Source organism: Sus scrofa, chromosome 11 (assembly GCF_000003025.6).
Source record: "Sus scrofa isolate TJ Tabasco breed Duroc chromosome 11, Sscrofa11.1, whole genome shotgun sequence".
NCBI classification, from domain to species: domain Eukaryota; kingdom Metazoa; phylum Chordata; class Mammalia; order Artiodactyla; family Suidae; genus Sus; species Sus scrofa.
Genome location: NC_010453.5, coordinates 55,673,542 through 55,700,080, shown reverse-complemented (window position 1 = coordinate 55,700,080; position 26,539 = coordinate 55,673,542). Strand labels below are relative to the sequence as shown.

Sequence of the window (26,539 nt, the reverse complement as noted above, 5' to 3'; positions counted from 1 at the left end):
AATAGAAATAGTGTAGACAAGGCTGAAGGATCATTTTCAAACTGATGGTAAAAATTTTTGAAACACAGCCCAAGGTTTTGAACTAAGGTTTTTTACTCATAGAACTAAGTGTTACCTGTCGTCATGCAGTCAATAAATAATTAGATATGATAAGAAATTTACTAGGCACCTAAAAGACATTCCTGTGCAGAGATTTATACCCTCAAGGAGCTGCTATTCCAGAAGATTTTGTTAAACAATAATAAATATGCTAAATAGTAGATGAACTTTTGTGTTAGTTACAAAGAGAAAGTATATAAAAGAAAACAATATATATATACTTTATATATCTTTATTAGAGATATCCTATTCTATTCTCTATGTTGTTTATTAAAAATGTTAGTTTTAGGGTAGATATCAATGAGAAGGAAATGAAGAGTGAGCCATGCAGATAAGGAGGGAAAGCATATAGGCCTGAAAAAGTAGACATTACAACTGTTCTGTTGGATGTATGCCTGGTATATTGGGGGAACAAAAAAAAGAGATCTGTAACTGAAACAGAAATGAATAGAGAGTGAGATCAGAGACGTGATGATCAGATCTTAGAGGAATTTGTAGGCCATTATAAGGACTACGCAAGAGTCTTAAAGATCAGCTCATTCAGTCTTCTATAACTAGCCAAATAATAAACCAAAGTCCAGAGAGAACAAATTGCATTGATGAAGATCTTAAAGAGCTTTCCTTCCCAGTATCGTTCATGGTAATGTAATCCATCTACTGATTCAATACTTATTAATGGAGTATCTATGCTGTATCAGCAGATGCAGTAATAGCATGAGGAAGACTATGAAACTAGGCAGCTATGATTCATTCCATTTGTAAATTCTTTAATAGTGGTGTGAGCACCATAGCAGAGAAACAACAAGAGGATGCATTCGAGAGTCAGTATGGGGGACTAAATGGAGAGGGAGAAGGCCTTCTAATGAACATGAAATCCTTGAGCAAACCTGAGGTACAAGGATACCAGTGTACACAAGATAAAAATCACAAGAGTGGGCATTCTCATGGTAATGGAGGCACAAAAGTGTGGATGCGTGTAACACAGAGGGAAGAAGATTGCAATGGTAAAACTACAATGTTTGGACAAAGCTGGGAAGAAAATGGAAGAAGAGGAATGAAATCTGGAGAAGTGACATGGGAGGAGATTATGATGTTATGTGTCTGTTAAAGGTGGAGCTCTTATTTGAAAGTTAATAGAGGAGTTCTCATTGTGACTCCAGTAGGGTAAGGACTGGTGTTTTTCTCGGTGAGGATGTGCATTCAATCTCTGACCTGGCTCACTTGCTTTGCTGCAAGCTGCATTGTAGGTCACAGATGTGGCTCAGATCTGGTGATGCCATGGCTGTAGCTTATGCCACAGCAGCTCTTATTCAGCCCCTAGCCTGGGAACTTCCATAAACTGGCTGTAAAAAGACAAAAAAAAAGAAAACAAAAAGAAAGAAAGAAAAGAAAGAAAATGGAGAGCCATAAAAAATAAGAAAAAAAGGAAAGAATTGAATTTTTTTCAGATTTATGTTTTATGAATATTATTTTGATGACCAAGCAGAGAATCCTATTGAAGGAATCAAACCTGAGAAGACAAGTTAACTCATTATTGAAATAAAATAATAAGTAAAATTAACCTAATGGAGAAGCCATCGGACTGGGGCATTTGGCAAGTAGTAGGGATGCAATATTTACTAAATAATGTGTGGTAAAAATGACACACACTATTTATAGACTGACTAGAAAGATGGTGCCTTTACAAAAGAAACAAAGCAACAATAGGAAACTGACTGCTTTCTGAAGGTTTCAGAACCCAGCCAGCCCCATTTGTTAGGACAAGTATCCACCCCCAGTAACTATTGCTTTTCTGTTTAAATTTATTATTTGTTTTCTGTTATTTATTTCTCTGTTTGATTTCAACCATGGTGAAATAAATATCTGACTTTTTTTCCTCACATTTGATCCAGCATATCCATGTGTTTGTGTGGGAGTATGGTTGGGGTGGGGGGGGATTCAGTACAATGCACTGACCAGAACTGCCATACAACAAAATATGTGAATTATATTTATGGAATTTTATTTTAAAACCCCTAGAAAATACAGAGATCAGAGAAAGAGTAATGATTTGTCATTAGTTCTAGTATGTCTCTGATCTAACACCGTTTTACTTTTTTTATCAGCTGGATGTAATGTGGAAGGTATTTAGTCAACTGGGAAGATTATTTTATTACTATGTATTTTTATAAAATGCAACCAAATTGTAACTTAAAATGATATCAGACTAGTAGTACTTGGAACTTCTTCAAGTTTATACTAAAATCCCTGTGGAAAAAAAGAAAAATAGTCACAGCATTCATGAAGTTAAAGACATTGTTTAACCTGGATCAGGTTCTAACAGTATACTCTACAAACTGTAATTTTAATGAGCGTAGATAAAGTTACCAATTTTTTCTTTAACTCATTTCATAAGTGAGCTTTCAGTTTTGAAACTGGCTTCTTGTTTTCTTTCCAAGGGAAATTAATTGCTTCATTTCTCTGCTGCTATAGAGATGCTTTGTGTTTCCCATACCACTTAATTTTGCTTTGCAGTAGATTAGGTTAGTATCTATTTCACTAATGAACACCTTTATTGTTTTTGGATTTCCTTCAGTACTGTTTATGAGTACTGTACTGAAAATGATTGTTCAGTTATTGAATGAAGTTTTGTTATCAGAATGACATTATAATAGAGATCAATTAAATAATGTTTTGTTGCATGTTGCCTTAGTGATTTGGGAGCTTCTTTATGTAAAGAGTAAAATAAAACAGGCGTGATTTTAAACTACATCTTGGGTTAACTTGGTGTTCATTATCCTGACATTTATGAGCCAGTATTTACAAATTTTTATAAATTTATCTTAGCTTCTATACATGCTATTTTCCCATAGGTTTGAAGAAGTATTTATTTTTCTCTAAATTTAATGTACAAAAAGGGAATGAACTAATTTTTTGGGATATGAACTATTTTAAAAATTACTTCTCAGCTAGCTAATTATAGCAAGTCTAGAGTATAGGGTTATATGCATAGTTATTTTATTCCATAAATTATCTAGTATTCATTATGATAATTCTTCAGGTGAAAAAAGACAATCCATGTGCACAGGCCTGAAGGAATTTGCTATCATGTCATGATCTTTATTTAAAAATCTTTATAAATATCTTGAATTATCTAACAAACAAATATTGGTATTTTGTAGAATTAAAAATGTGATCTAAAGTTTGGTATAAAGTTGTATTTATCATATTGATAAAGGGCTCTAAAATATCTGATGTGGGGAAAGATATAGGAAAATAGCTTAAGCACAGTGCTTCCTATAACTATGTAAGTCTCAGTGGAATGCCACCTATTGTTTCTAGTAGAATAAGAGGCTTGATGGAATGCTGTAAAGCCTCTTGCAGAGAATGCTGTGCTTGATAGGATACAAATCCCTCCCTACTTGTCTCTATTAGGTCTCCAGCTATGCGGTTTATGACCTGCTTGATTTTATCTGTTTAATCTCTTTAACCTGTATCTATTCCTGCTTGATTGTTTAAACTTTAACTGGGAACAGGTTTATGGGCACGTGTTTTCTTGGTCAATAAAAGGACAGCCGAAAGGCCTATTCATTGTTTGGGCTTCTTGTCAGGGAACCCAAGTCTCCTCTCTCTTTAAGCTGCGACCGGCTCCACGCAGGACGTGGAGCGCTGTCGCGGACATACCCCGACAAGTAGTGACCCCAACGTGATCAAAGTCCGACGTGACAGAAGTGCGAGTCTACACAACGGAGCTGCAACTGCAGAAGGAGGAAAAATAGAGCGCGCCAGGAGACTCAAGGATCCCACCAGGACGGTACGGGACAGTGGACCTATATTAGACTCCACTGGTGCGGGAATAACTCAATAGAGAGGACATGGGGAATACTCTCCAGCCAGAGCAGAAGCAACATATTCAGGTATTTCAAGCTCTGGGTCAAACTAATGGGATAGAACTCTCCACAAAGGTTCTATTAAAAGTTCTTAACAGCCTCTGACAGGTTTTACACAGATGTACCCAGTCTGACACTTGCCACATATCTCGGGAGTCCTATCTTAAAAGGGAAATATAAAAAGTATATTTGTTTATAATTAATTTACTAGTCAATGATAAAACCTAGGTTAAATATACATTTTTAAATTATGACAAATACCAAACTGTAAATGTTTTTTCTGTCAGAGTATACCTACATTGATGTTGATCTATCTCTTGATAGATATATTTATAAATACTTACTAATAGATATAGGTGTATAGTTGTTAATTAAAAATCACCAAAATCATAATTTAAATTCAGTAATTTTGGATAAGTGGATAGCAACATTACTTTTTTTTTTTTTTTTTTTTTTTTTTTGCTTTTTAGGGTTGCACTCATGGCATATGGTAGTTCCCAGGCAAGGAGTCGAATCAGAGCTGCTGTAGCTGCTGGTGAACACCATAGCCACAGCAATGCCAGATCCAAGATGAGTCTACAACCTACACCACAGCTCAGGGCAATGCCAGATCTTTAACCCACTGTGTGAGGCCAAGGATTGAACCAAAATCCTCATGGATACTAGTCAGGCTCTTCTCTGCTGCACCACAATGGGAACTCCAACATTACATTTTTTTAATTTTAAAATTTATAAATTCCATACAATTATTTTATGACAGATAAGTTAAATTATTATATTATGTTGCTCTCTGTATTTTTCAGACACTCCAATTGAGTTTGTGTGATTTTTTTTTCAAAGTTCTATTATACTTAATTGAAAGACAGTCACTTAACTTGAGTTACTATAATGTCAAAATGTCATAATTATTCCATTGACCTACAATATAAATTTAAGAGACTGTGTATGTAGGCGTAATGTAATAATTTTTATTATTATCCTAAGTTTTCTACATTGTTTCTTCACTTAAAAAAAAAAAAGCTTTCATTGGGTTCTCTTGTGGTGTAGCAGGTTAAAGATATGGCACTGTCACTGCTGTGGTTCAGGTTGTGGCTGTGGCATGAGTTTGACCCCAGCTCAGGAACTTCTACATGTCACAGGCATGGCCAAAAACAAACAAACAAAAACCTCCCAAATCTTTCATAACTATTCATTTTATCATAATTCTCATTGTATCATTCTTTGAAAAGAAAAACATATAAAAGTTTACTCTGAGCTAGTGAATTTTACATGCTATTTAATTTGATTTTCATTAAGTATAAAATGTAAATGTTGCCATTTTTAAGTTAAATACCTGGAAATGTTGATTAGATAACTCAAGCTTACAAGGTTATAATGAACAGTACCAATAATCCAGCTGAGGCCTGTCTCAAAAGCCCAGTTTTCCTGTATACATGCAAAGAATTGAGAAATTTGAGAATATGCTCATTTCATAAATGCAAAATCAATAAGTAAAATTATAACATTATTAGATTCTGGATATGCAGTAGATAACCTCAAATAATATTTGGAAGTATATCGTCTCCAAACATAATGAATTACATAGGAAAAGAAAGCTTTTATTTATTGATATTTTCTATACAGTCATGAAATTATTTGTAATCTTTGAACTATACCAAAAACCAAACAAGCATTGTATTTGTGAGTGGTATATGTGTATATGCATTTCTTCAATCATTTGAATTAACAATTCTTCAATTGTCCAATTATTTCTTCTATCAACTCAATTAGCTTCTAAAGATTTCCTCTTACTATTAGTTTTTATGTTCCCCACTATGTTATTAATTACAAATTCAATGTTATTAATTACAAATTTCAGTAACATAACAACAAAACATTTTCTAGTTAAGCAGTTTATAACACCAATGATATTGGACTTTTTTCACCAATGACTGCAGAAAAATACACATAATTTGTGATTATGACACAGTTAACTATCTATGAATTTCATTTTTTTTTCCATTTTAGATAAAATCAAGACTCTGCAAGAGCTAAATTCCAACAAAAATCCTGATTCTCTAATCATTTATAACTCAAAAGACTATAAAGTAATTTTTAATGTAGTCTGATAGCTTTTTATTGGGGAAACTTTACAGAATTTTTTTACTAGGCACATTTTGGATTTTACCATTGAAGTTAAATAATTGAATTATTTAACATAAAACTGTGCTAAACACTAAAAATCTAGTACAGTTTTTGTTCATTCCTGTAAGAGTTTATGCTTTGCTAAATTATTTAGCCAACACAACCAAAATTTTAAAAAATGAACTCTTCCTACCTTTGGTGAATGATTGATAAATTAACTCAAAATCAGTGTCTGACATTGATTTACTCAAATTTGTGAGCATCCACATTTGCATCTACTCAATTTATATATGAAATTATTTGTTAAATGCGACGAAAAAGAGGGAGGGGGAGCATTTACTCGATAGTTTTAATATTTCTAATAACATTCTTCTTTAAACTTGCATCCATGGATATAGATCATGTGCCTTCCTATTCAAACACGTTTGATTCATAATTATTATTCTTACTTGTATTACTTCTTCAGTAATATTGAAATTTTTCTGTAAAAACTTGGATAATTTGTGCCTCAGTGTCCTTCATGTATTTTTCATAACATTCATCAAAATGCAATATGTATTACAATATCCTGCCACTATTATATTTGTCTATAAGAACTAAGTCATTCAGAAGTGTTTATTTTTATATGGTAATAAGCATGTGGTAGAAATTCAGTAAATGAAACATTTTGCAGGATTTCCCAGGTATCAAGTACTTTATCTATTTTCAGACTACTTATCAGCTATTGTCTCATATTTATGGGTTTCAATTGCTGGGTTCCAAAAATATGACCACCTTATAATGTATATCCAAGGCCTAAATGTGTTTCAAATATGCATAACAATATTTTGGTTCCATTGGTTATTTTTTGGGAAAAAAAGTAGTTAAAGGGTTAGTTTCAGTAGGTGAGCTAAAACATTTAACCTGTCCACCTTTAAGGATTAAACTGTGAAAGTATTCTACATAGTCTGTATGCAGAAGTTATATTATTTTTTCACATTCCAAATGATTTATTAATTGAATTAGAGTGAATTTATTTAAAAGAGTTATTAGTCACAAGATAAACTAAAAGCATTTCAAATATTGGAAGATGATAAGAAACTGAGTACTGGAATAAGTCTGTATTTTAATACTTCATGAATTTTCTATTTTACTATCTTATTATAGTACAATGTTTAAAATTTTATATTGGCATCACTATACTTTTTTTTTTTTATTGGTCTTTTTGCCTTTTCTAGGGCTGCTCCTGTGGCATATGGAGGTTCCCAGGCTAGGGGTCTAATCAGAGCTGTAGCCACTGGCCTTCGCTAGAGCCACACCAATGCAGGATTCGAGCCACGTCTGTGACCTACACCACAGCTCACGGGCAACGCCAGATCCTTAACCCACCAACAAGGCCAGGGATCAAACATGCAACCTCATGGTTCCCAGTCAGATTCGTTAACCACTGTGCCACGACGGGAACTCCTCACTATACTTTTTAAATCAGTTACGAGAATGATGCAAAATATGAAACCATATCATTTGAATTTATCAATTAACAAAAGAATATTGCTCTATCATTAAGTCAGTATTTCACTATTTGTGACTATAGGTACAAAATTAAGTTCTGAAAGTGAAAAGATACTATAACCAGGAAGTTCTCAGACCGGGGATTGAACCCATGCAATAGTTGCAACAATGCCATATCCTTAACCCACTGCGCTGTACAGGAACTGCCTTCCTTCTTTTATGAATGTTATTTAAATTTCAATAAAATTGCTCAAATTAATAGTAATTTTTTTAAACTATCTTATCCATCTTCTATTTCGATTTTTGTTAGTGGTCCAGTTTTAACAATTTACATTTTATGACATAAATTTTAAAGCAGAATGTCCTTAATAATAATGAGCAGCTAAGTTAAATGATTTTAGTGTCATCATCTGTTTTGGTGTCTTTGAAAAATCCTTAGCAAAAGGGTTATATTTTTTTCAGAAGAAAAACAATAGTAAAGTTGATACATTCCAATTTGAAAACTGCCTGCTTCAAAGTTGTACCTTGTCCTGTTTGATATGTTTGTATTAACTGGAAGCAAATATTTGTCAGGAACTTATCACACAGTCTATGTTTTTGTAGCTCAGCATTTTTCAAGAAAAATGAAATGTTTGTTAATGCATTTCTGCTGTGGTTCATACCCATCTTTTCCATCTTTTACAAAATTTCCCAAAATATTTCAAGTAATTTTGCAAGACAATTATATTGAGGAATTTAAATAAGAAAACATTACACACACAGCATGTAAACCAAATATAAAGTGACTGCCCTTCATAAAGTCAATAAGAAATTTGAAAATCCAAATTACCTTAATACCCATTCCTGGCACCACAGCTATTGAAAACTTATGTGTTTTTTGGTTTTTTTTTCCAACAAAAAACCCTCATTTGACCATTTTTCTGTTTTCACAGTTTCTGCAATGTGGAGTGCCATCCTAAGATCTCTCGACTCCACATTTTTTGAAAACTTCTGAAGCAGGAACTCCTCTAGAAGAGAAGCAGGAGTGGTCAACATCTTCCATGTTCACAGTGAGTAGTTTCCAACGTGTAGCTCACTGTTCTCTGCTCCAGCTTTTGAATTCCCTTCTTCAATCTAGTTTCTACATATGACTTTCTTTCCAAATCACTCAGTATTGGTTCCTTGTATTTACCCCATTATAGTGAAATACCACTACCTAATCAACAATATTAAATAAATAACTGCCAGATGGTGGGATATAGCAAACAGGATGAATAAAAATTTCCATAGAGTTTACCCTCTTGTCATAGCTGAATTTAATCACCCACTCAATTTCAATATATTGCAAAGCTGACAAAAATACATTGTTACAGATTATTTTAAAATATTTTTAATCTACCAATACATAGGCAATAGGCTCTGTACTGAAAACATACTTACATTTCTTTTTTTTTACTATTTGATAATGTACTAATCAGATCATAAAATGTGATAAAATATTAGGATATTTAATCATTTGGAGGTTCTAGACTCAAATGTCATGCTTGAACCCAAGCTCTGCTACTGATTGGCTCTTGAGAAATTTCATCAATGATCATAATATTGAAAATAATGAGAATGATAATAGTAATAGAGGATTGCTGTGAATATTAAATGGCGTAACAAGTTTTGCACACAGTCTGGCATAGAACATAATTTCAATAAATATATTTTTATTGGAATAACATTATTAATGTGTTATAATAATATATAACTTAGTGTGGGAGCATCTATGAGCAATTAACTTACTGAGCAGAAAAGGTAAAAGTTAATATTTGAATTCAGCATCAAATATCTTCCTCTCTGAGCCTTAGCCTTGTCATTTATTAATTTATAATAACTTTTCTATCATAATTAGTTGAAAGAATAAATAACATGAGCCATGTGAAAGTGAAATGTGCATTCCAAACACAATATAGATATATAATGTATTGATATACTACTTTAAACTTTTATAAAATACCAAGGAGCATTTGAAGGTGAGTTACCTGAAATCTAGTGTTTGAATTACTGGTTAGGTGCCCAAAGTTAATTTATAATATATCATGATTTATATGAGATAGCTGTGAAAAAGTAGAGAAATGGACATATTAGTGTCCAGAGCTTAAAATAAGAAAAGAAAAGGAATTTCCATGTTGCCAAATACTGTATTTAATAAACTGTGCTACACTTTCCTGTTATCTTTCTTTATGCCTCTCTGAACTTCAAACCCCACAAGGAAAAGTGAAAAAATATCAACTCACTCATTTGAGTTGATGAGTGAGGCTCATAATGAGGTGAGCTACGCTGAACCAAGTAAAATGCCTGCCTCATAGCAGACACTCTATAAATGTCAGATCTCTTCTCATTTATCCTTTACTGCATCTTGTTGGTGGCTGGGCAGTGGGCAGGGAGTAGAGGTGGGTGGCACAGGGAAGGGAGGATAAAGAATGACTGGAATAAGAAACAGGCTTCTTACAGCCACTCAAATTGGTTTCTCAGTACATCACTCTATTGCCAATATTGAAAATGCTTTTTTTTATATAAGTAAAAATTATTTTTCTACTATAATAAAAAACATGTTTTATTTTATACAAAAAGCAAAAAAGGGGAGTTCCCGTTGTGCCTCAGCCAGTATCCATTAGGCCAGTGACAACCTGGCCAGTATCCATTAAGACATGGGTTCAATCCCTGACCTTGCTCAGTGGGTTAAGAATCTGGCATTTCCATGAGCTGTGGTGTAGGTTGCAGATGCAGCTCGGATCCCACATTGCCATGGCTGTGGTGTAGGGCAGCAGCTGCATTTCTGATTCGACCCCTAACCTGAAAACTTCCATATGCTGCACCTGAGGCCCTAAAAAGACAACCAAAGCAGAGAAAGAGATATCAATGTTATGTCAGAAAATATTATCATTGAGCAACCAATCACTAGCTAATATACACCAAGGTAAAGCCAGACTAAAATGCCTCATTTGTCTGGAGACATTGGGTAAATTTTGTTTTTTTCTGATAGAAATGAAATTTCTCTTGTATTGAGGAAGTATCGTAACATTTTTATTACTATAGATATGTAATTGAAATTTGTTACTTATTGTCAATTTCTCTACCTTACAAACAGCTGATCCTTATAATTTACTGTACATTTAGTACTATTATGTCAAGATATTGTTGGCATTTGACAAATAGTTGCAGAAGAAATGATTATTTACCTTATATTTTTTAAAGTTCATATTTTTAAAAGCTTTTATTTTAAAAAAGCTCTTTAGTTTTTTTGAGTACATAAAATTCTTAAAAATATATTTAATATATGTTTACCAACTAGAAGATATCACCAGTTTACCAAAGGCTTAGAATACATCTGTGATTGTTCGACAGTCTCCGTGATAATCCTTTAAGACATGCTATCCCCATCATAGATGAGGGCATAAATGAGATCTAATGTAGAGATTAAAATGTATAATTATTTAAAAGTTATTTGTACTTTTACATTGAAAAATGTAATAATAAAAAATCAGAGAATCAGAAGAAAAGAGCAGGATGTAAATAGAAAAATGAGAGTTAATACTCACCTTGTGAAATTCATTGGTATAAGAGAAAAATGAAGACAAAGAAGTCAAGTTAATTAATGCATCAGGATGTTTCTACTTGCAGTCAATAGAAATTCTAACCAAAATTTCACGTAACAAGAAATGGGAGGTAGGTGCTATTAATTCTTAAAAATTTTAATTTAGGTAGGACCTCTTGGCATTCTACATCTCCCGTTTGCCATTTCTAGAATCTCTTCTTTTATCCATAAGTTTGATAAAAGCTTGTCATATATATATGACAGCTACATTACCTGCTGACTATACTTGCTTACACGACTGCATCCAAAGCAAGGAAAGAGTGTTTTCTCCACAAATTTTTTTCAGTTGTAGTGGAAATCTTTTTCCATTGGCCTAAACAGCCTAATACCCTTAATATATCTTTGGCCAGAGCTAGATCAACTTACCCATCTTCTTCAACCAATTTCTGGCAAAGGAGAATATGATGGCCACAGTTAGTTTAGTTCAGCCAGCCCCTGGGAATAGATCCATTTTTCTTCTACATAGCACCTTCACATTCCTAAGCTACAACTAAATTATTTAGCAAGAAAGAAAAAGAAAAGAATGGCTTCTGGATAGGCAATTAAATACGTCTGTCACATTAGGTATGATTGATTTGGAAACAAGATCTGATTTTGAGTTGGGGAGTTTCTGGCTTTACTCTGTTACAAGCTGGCTAGGTTTAGGGAGCCATACCTTGTACTACCTCCACTACCTGGAGTTTCATACTTATAGCCTAGGTGGCCAAGTGTATCAGCTCTGCTAGGTATAATGTCTTATAATGATCTTGCAAGAGATGTTGTATAAATTACCATGAGATCAGAAAAAATTGATGTTTTATATTAAGCTGAGTCTGACACAATTCAATAACCACTTAATATTACTAAGATATATATTAAATGCAATGTGCCACAAACTGAGCTAACCCTTTAATGCATTTTCTAATTGAATTCTCATAACAGCCTTATGAAAGAAATAATTTAATTTCCCCTACTTACAGATGAGGAAATTGAATGCTTTACAGTTTAAGTATCTTTCCCAGTATCACAGTTAGTAAGTAATAGAGACAAGACTACAGCTTGCAAATACCAATTACACTATCAAATCATTGCTGTCAAATCATTGCTGTTAAACACCATTCTAGTATATTAAAGGAATATAAATAGGCAAAAACAGGAGTAATATCAACAGCCCAGAAGAATAAGAACTAGAATATAGAAGTAAATATGTTGGCCATAAAATGAGAAATAAATAGAAAATAGAGCCAAAAAAATCCAAAAGATGTTCTCTGTAGGCAATATTAGCACTGATTATGAGAATGTTGGTTTCTATAAATTTTGAAGAGTGAAATGAGTCCAGATGTAGGCAATGATGTGTCCTCAATCCAAATTTAATCATAATCAATATGAGCAAAATATTTATCTCACTGCCTTTTAGGTTCTATATGATTACAGTAGAAGCAATGCTAATAAGATTGGAAGCATTTAAAATTTGTTTAAAAATAATAAATTAACACAATGTTTTAACAAGGAAAGATAGGGAAATGTTAAAACATCTCAGACCTATATGTTTTCACATTCAGACGATTCTAAAACACTTTTGAAAAAGCTGCTGATACAAACTCAGTCTTTTAAAGAATGGTGACTTTTAGAAACATTGCTTTTAAGGCTTTGTAGTCTTGGAATATTTTCTTTGTCATTTCTTTGCTACATTACAGTGGGGCAAGTTACTTGCTTGCAATATCAAATTATCTATTTGTCTTGGTCATTTTGAGGTGAAGGTAGATAAGATATACCAATCCTCTAGCTGACTGGCTGCTTGGCATATGCCAGGCATATTTTCTCCTTCATATTTGGAAGTATAGCTATATAAAAGATACTTAAGTTTCTATTTGTGTTTATTCTTTTTTGTCCTTCATCTTTCTCCACATGTAACCTGAATTCAAAAACTGTTTTTGTGACTCATATCCCCTAGGAAATTATTAATTCATTAACTTAAAGTAGCATCTTTCAACAAAATGTGGTTTCTTGATAGTAAAACTTGTATGCAATTTCTTCAAAAATGTCGCAGTCAACACATGCACACCACAGAGAGCATGCATAAGGGAATAAGAAAACAGTCAGCTCTTCTTTCAGACCGCTAGTCTGTGGCAAGGTGGCAGATGATGGCACCAGCTCTGACAGGCAGTAAAAAAAATCTTATCTGGAGTTCCCACTGTGGCTCGGTGAGTTAAGCACATGACGTAGTGACTGTGAGGATGAGGATTCACTCAGTGGATTAAGGATCCAGGGTTGCCACAATCCTTAGGTTGCAGATGTGGATTGGATCTGACATTGCTGTAGCTGTGGCTTAGGCCAGAGCTGCAGCTCCAATTCAGTGCCTCGCCTGGGAACTTCCATCTGCTACAGGTGTGGCCCTTAAGAGGCAAAAAAAAAAAAATCTTATCCATATATTTATTATATTATCTATCTGAATTTCTTATTCCATTTTATTACGTCTTTACATTGCTGGCCACCTTATTTGATAAGAATTATTTTTAATTTTAAGCATATTTTAAAGTTTAATATTAAAATATAAAGTGTATTCCAAGTGAGTTTCCATGAAACTTTTGATTTTATATAACACAAAACTTAAAACTGGAAAAAAGGAACTCTAATATATGAACCCTGACTTTTTATATCATAGGAAGTGAAATTGTTGAATGGGGAAAACAAGAGCTTTATCTCAATAAATCTACTATATAATCTACTACATAAATTTTCCACTGAAGAACATGAAAGTCATAATCTCATTATAAGAACCTTCTAAATTATAACACCTTGAGTACATGAAGAATTTATTATGTTGTCATTAGCTTTCTCATATAGCTGCATAAAAATAAAAACTTTTCTACTCACATCTCTAACAGGTAATAAAGGCAAGGAAGATGAAATCTGAATTTACCAGCAGCTATTTTTAATTCAATTATGAGTTCAGGAAAGATTAAAGTTATTGGCTAAAATGAGATTTAGGTGATATGGTAGATTTCATACTGATCTATTTTAAAAAAACTTAAGAACCATTTAAAAATAGCTATTTAATCCTTGTGCTGTTCAGTATTAGATTAAATGTAGAGAAAAACACTGTACATCTTAAAAACCAGATTACAAAATGAGACAATATAAACAATAGCATTACAATGCATTTTTTTGAAATGTGAGTTAGTTAAAATTAGGAAAGTATGATCAGTCTAGAAAGAGAGCAGTCAATATCAAACCTATGAACAGTGAAAGAGAACATAGCATACATGAAATCCACAGTCCTGATAGGACTATTGAATTTTACATGCTTGTCATAATATAATAGAAATTTGGGGACAGATTGATCATTTTCCATCTTTCACCAGTGCAACTGTATATTTCCATTCTCCATAACAACTGCTGGAAGCATTCCAGAAAAATAGTAAAAATAAACAAAAAAAAATTATTATAGTAATTATATTTGACTAACCTAGAGTTAAAAAACCAAAAACTCAGAAATTTATTCTTAGGGACTGTTTTTACCATGTTTTTATAAAATTTCACATTGTACAAATCCTGTATGTATAAAGGCAATTTGGAATTGTTTTCTTCTTACTTTCTTAATTGTGTTCTTGTTTCTGGAAAGAAGAATATTATGCCATTGTGTACACAACACCTGCTTTTGACCTTAAATGGGGTTTGCAGATGGTCGGAAATAAAAGAATAACTCCTGATTTCCATGGAAATGAGAGAAATACAGCTGTGTAAAGCCACGACAGGTTATTGTTTTGTGTTGGTTGGTTGTCTGTGATTCCCCCTTTTGGAAAATTTAAATTTTAAAAACAAACACCTGTTTAAATAACTTAGAACATATTATTAATTCAGTATACTGCAGGGGAAAGCTGTGTTTATCCATGAGATTTAGCTTTCCAGATGATACACAATTCAAGTAGTAACAAAACTAAGAATTATTAAAATTATTAAAGCTTATAACCTGAAAATGTCCAGTGATAACACAACAATAACTGATTCTTCATGCATTTTTGTATGCAAAAAGGAAAATCTAGATTTTTGTGTAGAGGATAACAGTCATTAAAATCTATTTTTAAAAGGGAACTGTGCTATTATTTACATTTAAGGGACATTTTAGAGAATATAAACACTAATATGTTGTATTTTAATCTAACTCTTTAAAATGCATTATCACACATCTGTACACTTAAAATTGTCTTGTTAAGAGGTGGACAGCTGTCCACAGATTAGATCAAATTACTGGATAGAATTTCACATCAGGTAACCTGCTCAAAGTTAATTAAATGATTTGATTATTGGTTTATCACTTATACCTTCAAAACCACAATAATTAACAAGGTAGGAACAATTTTACCTAATCATATCTACTCAAGAATTGCTAGGTTAATAAATAATAGTTATAATTGAGACTCAAGAAGTTTTACTTAATCATTATTTTGTTTGCTTAAAACATGTAAATGCATATTCACATATTGGATTTTAAATGTGGCACCAAAGACTTTTCTTCATGCATGGGTTTTTCATCATACATGAGTTGGAGTCTTGAGTGGTAAATTTTGCATAAACACTATTCCAGAATTTGTTCATTCATTCGAAAATTTGAAGTACACATGGATCAATTTTAAAGAAAACTGAGCCTAGAATCCTTTCAGATTTCCACACTTTAACAGTTTTTTTATAGTCAGCTGACCCACCATGGTGCTTTAGCACAACATAAACTCGGGAAAGCACAAACACCTGACCTTAAGTGATCTGTTCACCTGGAAGAAAAGGGAAAGCAGAAATACTTCAGACTTTTTTGGAGAGAACTTCTGCCACCATTTCACCACTGTATAAAATTTAGCATGTTTTTAGAGGCAATGGGAAATGGCCAGCATTTGGTAAAGAGGCTTTCTAATGCCACTTGATCATTAATTATTTCATCAATTCAGATGTTTTATATCAGGTAATCTGTGTTAATTGCTCTTCTTTGGTGCAATACCCACCAAACATATTTCATTAACTCTGGAAACTGTTGTTTATGTTCATAGGCAGTATAACTTTGTGTAATGTGGATAAATAAATGGATCACTAGTAATCTGATACTGATGTTGTCTTGCTCACCCTTCCAAAGTCAGGTCCATTACATCTTTCCTGACTTATTCATGTAGAGATAAGTGAACATTCTGTTTGTTCTCATTGCATCTCCTGCATACTATCATTTAGCAGAAATGAAACTTTGTTTAAATGTTCACTTCTCAAATCAGTGATGAGGAACTCCTTTGAATCCCTTGTGATTTGTAATATAGGAGGTGCCAAGTCACTGATTATATATACCACTATGCAGAAATGCGTAGTGATAATCTCATGTTGTTCTGTTATGATAACTTCCATGCAATTATATTTGTGGCTCTATTAATTCTTCCAATGATGTGGCGTAAACTAATAGGATATACCTACATGCCTAAAATATATGGATCTGGTAGGTTCCAATTAAATCAGGTTAATTTATTAAAAGTTTTAATATAGAGAATACATTATATTGTGCTTAAAAAACATAGTTTTATTGACTTAAAATTCTTCGGGAAAATATTTGATTTCAAGTCAATATGGAAATTTAAAATATATGTGGAGAGTGTTTTTTTTTTCAATTTCTGAAGTAATGATGGTAATAAATTGAAGATAAAATTGCAGTGCCGAGAGGGAGGGTAGGGGTAGGGAGTGGGATGGACAGGGAGTTTGAGGTCAGTAGTTGCAAAACCATTGCATTTAGGATGGAAAAGCAATGAGGTCCTTTCTATTGTATAGCAGAGGGAACTTTTATCCAATCTCTTCGGGATAGACCATGATAGAAGATAATGTAAAAGAATTAGAAACAGAAGAACAAAACTTAAAGTCAGCAGAAGGAAGGAAATCATAAAGCAGAGAGCAAATCAGTAAAATAGAGATTAAAAAATAGAACAAAAAAAAAAGACCAGGATTTAGTTTTTTTAAAGGTAAAAAAAAAAAAAAAAAAAAAAAATTGGCTAAGTTCTGGCCAGACTCACCAAGAAGAGAGAGAACCCAAATGAACAAAATAAGAATGAAAAAAGAGAAATCTCAACTGATACTCCACAAATACAAAAAAGAAAATCATAAGGGAATTCTATGAATAAATATATGCCAATAAATTTGACAACATAGAGAAATGAACAACTTCCTAGAGACATATAGCCCACCAAAACTTAATTAAGAAATAGATCATTAGAACAGACCAATCACTATAAATTAAATTGAATATGTAATAAAATAAAAAGACTCCCTATAAACAAAAGTCCAGGATAAGATGGCTTCACAGGCAAATTCTACCAAACATACAAATAACGTATGCCTGTCCTTAAACTATTCCAAAAGAATGAAGAAGAATGAATTCTCCCAAAGATATTCTATGAAACCACCGTCACCCTAATATTAAAACCAATGATATTACAAAAAATAAAATTATAGGCCAATATCTTTGATGAATATAGATGGAAAAATTCTCAACAAAAGTTAAGGCAACTGAATCCAATGACATAAAAATCACAAACCATGACCAAGTTGGATTCATCCCAAATTCAAAAGGATGCTTCAACATATGCACATTACTCAATGTCACACACCACATTAACAACAGAAAAGTCAAAAGCCATATTATCTCAATAGATACCGAAAAGGCATTTGACCAAATCCAACATCTATTCATGGTAAAAACTCTTAGCAAAGTGGGTATAGAGAAAACAAATCTCAGCATAATAAAAACCATTTATAACAAACCCACAGCTAATATAATACTTAACAGAGATAAGCCGAAAGCCTTACTGCTAAAATCTGGAATAGACAAGGATGCCCACCCTAACCATTTTATTTAGTATAGTATTGGAAGCCCTAGACACTGCAATTAGACAAACAAAAGAAATAAAAGGTATCCAATTTGAAAAAGAAGTAAGATTGTCACTATATATAGATGACATGGTTCTATATGTAGAAAACCCTAAAGATTCCACACAAAAACTGCTCAAACTGATAAATGAGTTTAGCAAAATAGCAGGATATGAGATTAACCTTCAGAAGTCAGTTGCATTTCTTTGTACCAACAATGAAATATTAACAAAGGAATATAAAAAATACCTTTTAAAATTGCACCCCAAAATATCAAATACGTAGGAATAGACCTTTAATCAAAAAATTTAAAGAGGATTCAAAGAAACGGAAACATATCCCATGTTTCTGGATTAGAAGAATTAATATTGTTAAAATGGCCCTACTACACAAAGCAGGCTACAGCTTTAATGTGATCCCTTTTAAATTACCCATGACATTTTTCACAGAACTAGAAAAAAAATCTGCAGATTTATATGGGACTAGAGAAGACCAAGAATTGTCAAAGCAATCCTGAAGACAGAAACAAAACAGGAGGCACAACTCTCCCAGACTTCAGACCACATTACAAAGCTACAGTAATCAAGACAGTGTGGTACTGGTACAGAAACAGACATACAGATAGGTAGAACAGAATAAATATAGTCTCTTTAGCAAGTAGTGATGGGAAAACTGGACAGCTGCATGTAAATCAGTGAAAGTAGAACATACCCTAACACCATGCACAAAAATAAACTCAAAATGGCTTAAAGACCTAAACATAAGACATAACACCATAGAACTCCTAGAAAAGAACATAGGCAAAACATTCTCTGACATCAACCATACAAATGTTTTCTTAGGTCAGTCTCCCAAGGCAGTAGAAATAAAAACCAAATAAATAAATGAGACCTAATCAAACTTAAAATCTTTCACACAGCAAAGGGATTCATAAAAAAAAAGACAAATTGTAGAATGGTAGAAAATAGTTGCAAATGATGCAACCAAGTGCTTAATCTCCAAAATATATAAACAACTCATACAACTCAACCCTAAAAACCAACAAACCCAATTATTAAACGGGCAGAAGACCTAAATAGATATTGCTCCAAAGACGATATGCAGATGGCCAACAGGCACAGAAAGAAATGCTCAACATCACTAGTTATTAGAGAAATGCAAATTCTCACACAAGTCACAATGGACATCATAAATAAATCTACAAATAACAAATGCTAAAGAGGGTGTGGAAAAAAAGGAACCCTTGGTGGGAATGTAATTCAGTACAACCACTATGGAAAATAGCATAGCGGTTCTTCAGAGAGCTAAACATAGAATTTCTCTATGGCCCAGAAATTCCATTCCTGGGCATATATCCAGACAAAACCACAATTCAAAAAATACATGCACCCCTACATTCACTGCAGCATTATTCACAATAGCCAAGATGTGGAAGCAACAAGAATGTCTAAGGACATATGAATGGATTAAGAAGTTGTGGTACATGTATACAATGGAATAATACTCAGGTATAAAAAAAGAACAAAATAATGCCACTTGCAGCAACATGGATGCAACTGGAGATTCTCATACTAAGTGAAGTCAGAAAGACAAATACCATATAATGTCACTTATATGTGGATTCTAGAATATGGCACAAATAAACCTATCTACAAAACAGAGGCAGACTCACAGACATTGAGGACAGACTTGTGGTTGCCAAGGGGAAGGGGGAGGAAGTGGAATGGAATGGGAGTTGGGAGTTAGTATATACAAACTATTACATTTAGAATGGATAAATAATGAGGTCCTACTGTATAGCACAGAGAACTATACCCATTCTCTTGGGATAAGCCATGATGGAAGATAATATAAGAGTAAGAGTGTGTATGTGTATATATATATGTATAGATATGCCTTGGTCACTGCTATACAGCAGAAGTTGGCACAACCTTATAAATCAACTGTACTTTAAAAAAGAATAAGATAAACAATTTTTAAAAAGTATTTCAATATGATAAATCATGAGAATATTATGTTTTCTCAATTATTGAGGTACTGATTATCACATATTTTGGATAGATAAAAATAAAAACTTGAATTGAAGAGGCTAGTGAAGTTGTGTCTGACTATATAACTACCTGTAACTCTTGGATGAATATACTGCCTACATACAGCTGAAGATGTTAAGGCATTTAGAAAAGCAGTCGGGGGTGAAGTAACAATGGCTCTCTCTCAGTGAAGCCTAGATATTTCATGCTGAGACATATTCATCTCTGATATTAGTAAAACAAAACTATTTTTCTTATTATAACAGGAGAATACTTTTTATTCAATTTTTTAAACAACTAAACCCTTTAGTGCAGTGGGTTACTTTTCTTCCTAAGGTAAGACAGTCTTAAGGGCATGATAAAATTTTCCAAATAAAGTTGAGCGAAATTTTTTCTATAGGAATTTTTTTCATCTCAGGAATGAAGATATTCCAGCTATAAAATTTCTCCAGTATCTTATTTATATTGCTTTCCAACCATAAAAGAGGGGCATAGTATTTAATTTTTGCATTTGTCAAATTCTGTCATCCATAAAGATATCATTGTTCAGAGAAAATAAATATTTATATACTTGTTTAAAATATTCATTTAATGCATTCTGTATATTATATAGATTATGAAATGCTAGATTTGTGTGTTATAAAAAACTTGCAGAGACCTTGCTCTCACAAAGCTTAAGTCTAGCAGGAATCACAAACTTTAAACAAGTATTTCTATTCTATTAGAAAGACATTGACTGGTTTAGACTTTAGGGAAGACATTCTCATAGAAGTTAAGTTATGAAAGAAAAAAGTAAAAAGAGAGAAGTGTTGTGTTCAGAGAAAATTGTGGGTAAATGCACTAAGGCAGAGATAACAAGATATAGTAGAGAAATTATGTTTCCTATATAGTTAAACACAGAAAGTTGGAGAGGGTTAGGGGAGAGGGTATGTAACTAAAGTAATAAGACATCTAGATTCAACTTTTATATGACATTTATAGTAAATGCACTAAAGGAAAACCAAAGACCTTTAAAATAATGCTTAAATTGAATGTACTTTGCTTAATCTTAGTATTTTTTTCATTTATAATTTTCTAGTCTTTGGATAAGTGCTTTAGGAATATTTTCAAGCTTAAGTCTCATAAAAACACAAGCTTTATACTATTATTACCTTAATATACAATAAAGGGAATTAAGACAAAGGAAGCTAAATTAGCAGTGTTGGAAATGGGATTTGAATCTATAAGATTCATATTAACATACTGTTGACCACTATGCAATTAAAGATTACACAAAGTTTAATTCAAATAATATCCAGATTATATAGAGGGTCTTTCTCAGCTATCTTTCTATTCAGTGTCCATCCACGAACTATCCTGTATTTTTTTCCATGTAATTATCAGCAATGTTTGAGTGAATGCCTGGTATGTCACAGGCATTGGGTTAAGCCTGAGGATTCAGAGATGCATGGCAAAATTATAACCTTTTCCCAGTTTGCAGAAGAGCTGAGACTCAGACAGGGAAAGTGGAGAAATAAGAGGAGTGGTTTTTAAAAAAATGATAGAGTAGTATCATTTACTCTTTGTTGATTATCAGAAGATGCTTATGCAAGGAACTCAAGCCTGAATCAATACTTGAAGAATACGCAGCAGTGAAATAGGAAAATAAGATTGGGAAGGGCATTCCTGACAAGAAGAAAGGTGCAGGACAAGATTTAGAATTGTGAGAATGCATGATAAAAGCAGAAAGGATATAGAAAATTGAATATTTGCAGTGATTTTCCAGAGGCATAGGGAAAAACAAAAACAACACATGATTTTTTAATAATTATATTGTGAAAATGGAGAAAATGAAAGAAACTAAGAATTTTCCCAGTCTTGATAAATTAGACAAATAAGGGATTTATTCACTAGAAGTCTATTAGTCAAGTTCTCACAGAAATAGAACCAGTATGATAATTATTTAAAGGAATTTTGTCATTCAGTGCAATTGTGGAGGCTTGAAAAGTTCAAAATCTGAATGAGGCTGGTATATTGGAGGTTTAGGAAAGAATTGCAGTTCAAAGGCAATCTGCTGGAGAACCAGGGAGATCTGATGTTGCAGATCAAATGTGAAGATGGTCAGCTGGCAGAATTCCCTCTTGCAGAGGAAGTCAGTCTTTTATTCTTCCTGAGGACCTCAACAGACAGAATGAGGCCCACCCATATTAGGGAGGGCAATCTGCATTTCTGAAGTCCACCAAATTAAATGTAAATCTCATCCAAAAACATGCCACAGAAACACCCATTATAACATTTGACCAAAACATGGCCAAATATATTTACACTTAAAATTAACCATCATAGAATACTTCATATCACCAATAGTGTTCTATTTTCAGATGTAGTAGAAGTCACACAATTCTCCAGCCTATTTTCTAATTGCTAGGAAGAGCCACATGGAAGTTGAAAGACATCATTTTTAAAAATTCCTCTTAGTCCTTAAAAAAAAAAAAGTCCTTAAAAAAAAAAAAAGTAGGCACAAAATCTAGCCCTGAAAATAATTGCACTTCTAGCAACGAGTCCATGGTAGTAGTTTTAAATTTCCCATATTAACAGAATATTTTATTTTAAAAAGTCTTTAAAAATAGATTTGGCAACTCAAATTACCTAGAGTTTGGAAGCCTCAGTGTTTGACAAACTAACCCCCTCTGCATCCTACTTGAAAAAAGGATTTTTGCTCTGAAAAACCAGTATCCAGTGAGCTGTGGTCTTATTTACTAAAATTGACTATTGTGTTCCTAAGTCCAGCATGTTCAGTGTACAATTTATTATATTTTATTGCTAAGTCCTTAATTTGATTCCTTGACCATTTAAATTCATGGTCACAGAGAAGAAAATATTTCTAGATCATTTTCTAAAAGCTATCAGTTTCTTTTATGGTTCTCTTAGATGTATATAATATACTCTCCATTTAAACTAACTCCTATTCAAAGGTTTATGGTAAATATCTCCCAGGCTTGGACCAATCTCCTTAACTTATCTTTCCTTTTCTTAAGAACTTGAAAGCTTACTACCACACTAAATAGTATTATTAAAATTTTTAAAGCTTTATTCCTATCATTTCTTTTAGATCAAATTGCACTAGGGAAACTATTTTATTTACCTAGCTTATCTTTCCTTTTTAACCCTTTTAGAGTCACTTGCCCTAATACACACTACATGCAGAGTAAATAAATACATTAAAAATCTGATTTTTATTAGACCTTGTTTTAGGAGAAAAGTTTTGACAACTAGAAATGCAGTTAATTCAGGAGAATTAGGATAAAAAATAACATCTTTATGACTGTAAATATGAGACAAATTAATTTATGGCAAGAAAATTCTCAGTCCAGGAAATCAACAGCTCCATCTTATTTTGTGGCAATTCTTGGAACCCCAGATAATTGTAGATATCAATATTAAGAAGAATAAATACATAATTATAGAAAGATGAAGTGCCTTTTCAACACATCTCTTATCATTATATTCTCCAAATAAAACAATGTAACATTTAGTGACGAATATTTAAAGAATTCAGTGAGTTACTAAAAATTTGTCTCAGATATAAATCCATCCTTCTCTACTCTCTCATGGTAGGATGAGAATTCTACAAACTATACCTTTTCTGGCAGCTGATTTTCTCTTAGATTTGGTTCTGCCCACAGTGAGTATTATAGAGAAAATGATGATCAGTAGAATATGGAAGAAGGAAATTTCTCTTATAAGGCTGTTCCTAACAGCATTGTCCTAGCTTGGACCTTCTTCCTGTCATCAGTTCTGGCTTCTAGCTTTCTCTTATACTCACAGAATTAGGTTCATGAAATTTTTTCTGCCATGTCAACACCCACTGGACGGAATCTTCCTCAGCTCTGTATGCCCTTCCTCCAAGTTTCCGGGGTCTGGCAATAGCAGCCAATCTTTCTTGTTTCCCCAACACTAGGGAAAAGGCTGCTCTCCGAATTAAAATTTCTGTTACTTTTTCTTCATTTTTATATTTTGGAGTTCTCCACTATCTCTTTAACCAATCCCTCTAACAAATTTCCCTGCTAGTATAATTAGTATAGTCTATATTTCCCTGACTGGACTCAAAATAATGAAGAACACTTCTTGGAGTTCTAGAGCCCTTCTAAGAATCAGTCTCCTCAGCAGCATGGATAGATGTGTGGAAAATAATGTAAAATTTTTGCAATCATAGATTTTATGAAAAACATAAACACACACAAATATACATAGATTTTATATAATTGAATTATATAATATCTGGAACTTCTTTTTTTCCTTCCCACATAATAATATGTGACAATCTTTTTTCTAGGTTAACATCACTTAATAGGCAATGTGGCATGGAACACTAAAAAAAACTAGATTATAAAACAGATATAACTAAGTTTCTCTTTGCTCCTGAGGTGTTTTCTGTAAACCTTCATTCTCTATATTCTCATTTTATATCATAATTACATTCATTTAGGTTTCTGACTCACTGGACTGTAACTTGAAGATAACGGAGTTTCACCTTTACATATTTAGACCTAAAATAACACAAAACATAATGTAGGTGCTCAAATATGTTGACAATCATTAAATTAAATTGACCTGAGCACACCATAAATTTTAAAATGTTATTAAAAATATGAACCGTTATTATTTCAAATTTACCAGAAATTCATGTGACAAGGAATTCGAATCAATTTATATTATGAAATGAATTACACAAGAAATTTTATATGAAAAATAACTTCTCTCTGGCAAAAATGTCTTTCATTATTTCCTAGGAAAAAAATTGGGTGGGGGGAATTGGTAGCATATTCTCTGTTTACCCTATCCTAAAATGGTTCGATGGACCAAGGACAGTTATCTCGGGGATCAATGAGGATGTGTAATTCAATGTACTATATAGCAACAATTTGATGTAGCCAGTGTCACAGTGATTACTGCTGTGACTTTCATATTGAAAATAAAATAATAAAGAAAGCCATTAAAAATGGCATTCTTTTTCTTACTTGCAAACACTATATTTTCAAAGAATTTCCAATTGTTTCACCTGTTACCTTCTCTAGATATTAATATCTATCAATAGATGTTAAAACAGGTAGCGAGCTTTTGTCCTTCTTTCAGTTGAATTTTTTGCTCTCTCCTCTGCTGCTGCTAATCTTATTAATTGGATTCATCAATCTCTAGTTTTTTCAATATATCACTCAAAAATGCAATAGTTACACTGACACAATGAAGCATATATGTCATACGCACTGCATAATTATATAGATTAATACACACCAGAGAATTAAACTTCACTGATCAAATTCTCTCCACAGTAAAAGAAACTGATTTATTTTGCTGGAGGTCATCATCCTCTTATCTATTATATTTTCTTCTTCTTGTCTTATCTGGAAAACTACTTCTCAACTTGACGGTTATTGCTTCAAAAGTTCTATTTCATTATTAAGCCTTCTGGCCCACTAAGAAATGTTTTTTTTATGTAAAAATAAAAAGGATAGCATGAAGAACTGCTTACCTTGCAAATGAAAAGTCAGATGATACTTCAATTACATTCCAATGCTTTAGGGACATTCCACAGTTCTCCTTTGTGGTATGCTTTAAATCAGCCATCTGGATTTCAACAATATTTAGGCTCAAAACTTTGAATGGGGAATTAAGCATTTCCATAACAGCTCTCCTAGTGCTCAAATCCTCATATCAATTCTGCTTTGCAGCATGCATAACACTGTGTTTTGCTCCATGCTAAAAATGATATGTCTTTACTAAGCTGATGGAGGAAGTCACCATAACATTTATCAGTATCACACTAGGCTCTTATGTCCCCTACTGGAACAGATATTACTTGTACAAGCATTTCTGTCATAAGCAAGCAGATTGTATTTCCTTGCTACTTGTTTTTGGCCAGAGGTCTGATCTAGATAGCAGGAAACACGAGTTCTGAGTTATGTTAGTATTTCCCATTACTGTGATTTTCAGATCCATTATTAAATACATAGTAATCACACATCTCTTCCTATTTGGAATAAAAAAAATATTAACAAATAATGTCAGGTATAAATTTCAATCCTGAATTTTAAATGATGAAATTAAATCCAACACAAAATTCTTTTTTTTTTTTTTTTTTTTTTTTTTTGTCTTTTAGGGCCACATCCATGGCATATGGAGGTTCCCAGGCTAGGGGTCGAATCAGAGCTATAGCTGCTGGCCTGTGCCTTAGCCACAACCCACATCTGCGACCTACACCACAGCTCACAGTAACACCAGATCCTTAACCCACTGAGCGAGGCCTGGGATCGAACCCGTGTCCTCATGGACCCAAGTAGGGTTCACTAACCGCTGAGCCATGAAGGGAACTCCTAACACAAATTTCTCGAGCATCTATTTTACTTCCTAATATAATTTATAAAAAAGTATGTGTTTAGGAAATGGTCTCCTCC

General features: G+C 32.9%; 1 long non-coding RNA gene across 2 annotated transcripts in view; it reads left to right on the top strand.

The window, feature by feature from the left end:
• The window catches only part of LOC102163438, a 99,926-nt gene continuing 77,008 nt past the window's right edge, over positions 3,622 to 26,539 (top strand). Inside the window, exons 1-2 of one of the 2 annotated variants that reach the window (XR_002336716.1) lie at positions 3,622 to 3,995; positions 8,516 to 8,632. This is a non-coding gene — a long non-coding RNA (uncharacterized LOC102163438). The remainder of the gene's footprint in view (positions 3,996 to 8,515; positions 8,633 to 26,539) is intronic. The other variant, XR_002336715.1, reaches the window with a different exon arrangement.